Raw genomic sequence first — 5,556 nt, 5'->3', positions numbered from 1 at the left:
AGGAAGGAAGGAAGGAAGGAAGGAAGGAAGGAAGGAAGGAAGGAAGGGAGAGTGGAAGGAAGGAAAGAAGGGAGGACAGAGGAAAGGAAGGAAAGGAGAGGAGGGGAGTCTGCTATCACCAGAGAACATTTTGCACAGAAGTTAGGCTTCAAATAGAAATCATTTCAGAGGTGCACTGCTGGGTACTTCTCCAGGATGCCTTGACAAATGTTCAGGTGGTAAACAGCCTGAGAGAAATGGGGCCGATAAAATTAGTTCAAATGTTCATAGAAAATAAACTTGACACTACTGAGACACTTGATAGGTATGTGTCAGCATATGACAACCATGCCAACTCTTCAAAGTACGAAGACCTGATCCCAAAATGCACCGTGCGTCTTTTTTTCAAAGCCATCACAACCAAACCAAACATTTAGACAACATAATACACTAAAGGCACCATGGAGATCACCACACTGAAGGTTGATAGTGAAGGTCAGAAGTTATTAATATCTATTTGAAATTTGCTCTTGTGGTTTATGATCTCATCCCAGTCACTTCATTGATTTATAACATGGTAATCCATCACCATCATTCATTATCCTCTGCTTCTATTCAGGGCTCTGACCCAATCTGTTCCTTTCTCCATATTTGCTCTCAATAACACATGGGCATTCCCCCAAGGCCCCATCTTGGTTTCCCCAAATCTGTAACTCTGCTGTTTCTGCCTTTGTTTATTCTGGGGAATGCTTTCTTAGGGATTTCCCCAATGTCTAAATTAGCCTTGGGTTATTTTTGCCAGGGAGTCAATACCTTTTCATCTGTTTAATTCCTGTGGGAAGTAGGAGGAGCTCAAAAGTAGTAGGACCCCAAGCCATTCTTTGGTTCAGCCTCTCATGGTATTTTCCTTCACAAAGCCAGACCTCCCTTTTGTTCTAAAGAAATACAACCCCACTCTCAACCCCTACCCTCCAACTTTGAGCTGCTGAAGTGCACGAACTTCTAAAATGATTCTGTATCATACTCGAATCATTGTACCCAACTTAGTGGATAATCCTTGGGGCAGAGGCCAAGCTTCATGCAGAATGCAGCTGGTAGTAGCTTGTTTGGTAGCAAGCATGGGCAGGTGGCTTGTCTTGCCACATATCTACAGATATCATTCGGCAATATAATAGCCATTCATAAACAAGGAATTTTTTTTTTAAATCAACCAAGAAAAATTTTCAAGGCTTCTGCATTACAATATTTCTTAGTTTCTAGAAAACTGCTGTTTGGGCATAGTCATTCATTGATTGTCAGTCTGTTTATTTATTGTTTTTATGGAATGGTTTCCTATTATAGTTCTGGAATTTAAATATTGCATAGATTCAGGGGGTTGGAAATTCCTCAAAAATCCATTCAGTTAATGCATAGAGTAATTCTACATTTTGCATTTTATTTTTAGAACTGGAAGGGAACATCTAGTTTCTCATTTTAAAGATGGGGAAAATAACCACCACAACAACAATAATAGTAGCTGGCGTTCATATAGCTCTTTAAAGTTCACTAAGTGTTTTATATATGTTTTATCCTCACAACAACCTTGTATCCACATTTTACAAATGAGGAAACTGAGGTTGAGAGAGAGGCCAAGTGACTTGCCCAGCTAGCAAGTAACTGAGGTAGGATATGAACACAGGAATTTGGGACTCCAAGTTTAGTACTCTATTCATTGCACCACCTTGCTACCACTAGGAAAAAAATGAAGGGGTTTGACTACATGACCTCTAAGGTCTCTTCCAGAAATAAAATTCTATGATTAAGATTATCCTATGAATAAGAATTTGAATGATAAGAGTTTTTGAATATGATTCATTATTTTATGCAAAATAAGGATAAGCCAGGTAAGAAGCATCACTTCTCTACATTCAAATGTCTTGTGCATTTTGCTGCCATTAAATGCATGTATTGTCCTTGATCTACACCTGAACTGGTCCTTCCAATGCCATTCCTTCTACTTATGGAGCGCATTCAAACAGGTATACAATTGCATTATCATTTTAAAATAGGAGTTTTTAACCTAGGACCCACGACCTTTTAAAAATATTTTGTTAACTATATTTCAATATACATGGTTTCTTTTTAAATCCTATGTATTTTATTTTATGCATTTAAAAACTTTCTGAAAAGGAGTCCATAGACTTCACTAGACTGCCAAAGGGGTCCATGATACACAAAGGTTAAGAACCCCTGCAGTAATAGCTTACATTTATGGAAGAATTCTACAGAGTCCACTGAATGGTGCTATTCAAAGAATGACTAACAAAGTCTCGGGACCCAAGTACAAAACCCATCAATGATACTTCCTTGCTGTGTCATCTTGGACAAGTCATTTCCCACCTTTTTGGACTTCTGTTACTAAATGAGGAGACTAGAAACCTAGGTCTTCCTTTCAGGTTCAAAATAGCCTTGTGAAGTAGGTATGATTACCCTTATTATACAGAAAAGGAAACTGAGATGCAAAGAGATTTAAGTGACTTCACCAGGATTACATAACTAGTAAGTATCAAAAATTTGAACCAAAGTCTTTCTGATTTCAAGTCTAATGCTCTTACCATTATACTTTTCTGTCATTTATATGTGCATAACATGTAAGTAGGGCAACTAGGTGGCACAGTGAATAGAGTGCAAGGCCTGGAGTCAGGAAGACCTGAATTCAAATCTAGCCTCAGATACTTCCTAGCTGTGTGACCCTGGACAAGTCACTTAACCTTGTTTGCCTCAATTCCTCATCTGTAAAATGAGTTAGAGAAAGAAATGGCAAACCATTCCAGTATCTTTGCCAGGAAAACCCCAAATGAGTTCATGAAGAGTCAAACGCAACTGAGTAACAACATGCAGGTAATTCATTCAATTGTACACATTGACTTTGTACGCATAAAAATGAACCATATACTTATCTATACTAGGAGATATATATTTACTGCAGATGATAAATTAAATATGTACATTTCAAAAATTTTAAGCTAGTACCAAAAAAAATCAAGTTGAAATTAAGTATTAGACTAGAATTCTCATCCTCTAAAAAAAACTTTTAGATTGCAGTAAATTGGTTAAACAGATACTATAAAGGTGATCAGGGAAAAAGGAAAAGAACCTATATTTTCCAAAATATTTATAGTAGTTCCTTTTGTGGTGGCAAAGAACTGGAAATTGAGGGGATACCCAACAATTGCGGAATGGCTGAAAAAATTGTAGTGTATAATTGTGATGGAATACCATTGTGCTGTAAGAAATGACAAGTAGGATGATTTCAGAAAAACATAGGAAGACTTTCATGAAATAATGAAAAGTAAAGTGAGCAGAACCAAGCAAACATTGTTATAGCAATATTGTTAGAAGAATAATTGTGAACAACCAAGTTATTTTGAGTACTATAAATATTCAAATAAACTATAGTCTATAAAGGAAGATGCTATCCACCTCCAGAGAAAGAACTAATTAATAGAAGTATGTATAGTATGGTTTTATGTATATTTATAAATCTAAATCAAATGGTGGCCTTCTCTAGTATGGGATGAGGAGGAAGACAGTTCAGAACTTAAAATGTAACAAAAATAAATAAAATAAAAATTTTTCTGAATAAAAATATACTAAATATGTATATGTATACATATATATATATGATTCTTCTGCCTCAGACACACAGTTCTCATAACTGTACAGCTTCATTTGGTTGACAAATGTACCAAAGTAAAATGTGCTTATTCTGGATGAATGGTATGGCTTGAGAAAGAAACCTAGGAACTACATCTGTCCAGTTGTAAAAATAATCTTCAGGCTGCCCTTCTACATACATAGGGCACAATGGTGTTAAAGATGAAATGAAAGTAAGGAGTGAAGGCACAGGTATAATGTCCAAACCATTTTGGTATCACAGATTGAGGGAAGGATCTCAGAGATCATCTAGTTAGTCTAAGCCTTTCCTTTTACAGTATTTAAAATAATGGGTCATCCAGACTTTGTTTAAAGGCTTCCAGGAACAGGGATTTCACAGTGTCCTAAGGGTGTTCATTCAATTTTTGGACATCTTTATGGACAAAAAGCTACCAAACTATAAGATGTTAGATGCAAGATTAACCTGTTTTTTTTTTAAAAAAAGCTAAATACATTTGAACAATGTTTTAAAAAATTAGTGCTTTCAGGAATCATTATATCCTCATCTTCATGTGAGCGTCACTTCTGTTTCATCTATCTTTAAAATGTTCTTTTGAAGACCAGAACAGAGACACGGGTGATGAGAGTTAGAAGCTAATTCTTGGGTCAATAAATTTCAACCACAGAAAATTCATCTTCCTATCAGCTTCTCCCCATTTCCAACCAATATAGCAGATGGAAATTTCATAAGAAATGGTTTCTATAAACATAAAATATACAGGAACATCATAATGATATCTGAATGAAATTTGATAAAAAGGATGCCTCTTTTGGACTGCATCCAAAGAGTTACTGATGTACCCAAAGAATCTTTTAATAAGGTGGGTTTACCTATAAGGCTTTCCCTCAGTATAAATATCCCAGGGCAGGTATTTAAAGTTGACCTCTGCAAGGAAGAGTTCCAGAAAAGGAAATAGGACCCCAGATAACAAACCAAACCTACCCCAACCCAATGTGGAACTCACAGAGCAAATGCTTCCTTTTTTCTATGACTTGGCCATTGTAATATTTGATCCTCTTAGAGGCCGTGTGTTACATTGTGATTATCGTCTCTACTCTTTATCAGAAGCAGTAATCAAGGCCAACATTGACCCAGTGTTTTAAGGCTATAGAAATTATTACTGTAACAGAGTTTTGATATTCCTCACACTCAAGGAGTGGCTTTTTCTAAAGAGATGGAAGGAAAGAAGGGAGGAAGGAAAGAAGGAAGAAAAGGAAACCACCCCAAAACTCCTCCCATGTATTACTGCAGAGTAAGAAAAGAGAAGGCCATGTCCTCAATGAAGTACCGTCAAAGAAATCTATTTAGTTTACAACTAGAATTTTCAATTTTGTATGGTTTCTACTTTTCCACTCATAAGTAAGTCTATCTACCTATAATCAAGTGCTCCTCTGATGTGTCTTTGTGGTCTGGATGTAATCCTGTGGTCTCAAAGGCTGTACCATCAGAATATAAGCTCTGGGATATTCAGTAAATCTGGAAAAGTTATATGGACACAGTGACAGATTGACATCCCAGGACTATACCAGATAAGTTTAGAAAGGCGCATCACCAAAGCCTGGCCACTAAGGAATTATGTTTTGACCACAGAAACTCATGAAATCATCTACTCAGGAATAGATATTTTTTAATTCAATTTTATTTTGTTTTCAGTTCTGAATTCCCCCCCCCTTCCCCACCCATTAAGAAGTCAAGGAAAACAAATATAAATATGTACAGTAAAAATATATATAGTAAATACAGTGTATTATATATAAATGTGTATAGTAAAGCAAAACAAGAGAGAAAAGAAGAAAGAAGAAGAAAGAAGATGAAGAAGACGAAGAAGAAGACGAAGAAGAAGAAGAAGAAGAAGAAGAAGAAGAAGAAGAAGAAGAAGA

The sequence above is a fragment of the Vombatus ursinus genome, unplaced genomic scaffold (assembly GCF_900497805.2).
Source record: "Vombatus ursinus unplaced genomic scaffold, bare-nosed wombat genome assembly UNPS02014770.1, whole genome shotgun sequence".
Classification (NCBI taxonomy): Eukaryota; Metazoa; Chordata; class Mammalia; order Diprotodontia; family Vombatidae; genus Vombatus; species Vombatus ursinus.
The sequence above is the reverse complement of the archived record's forward strand: the minus strand, read 5'-3'. Positions refer to the sequence as shown.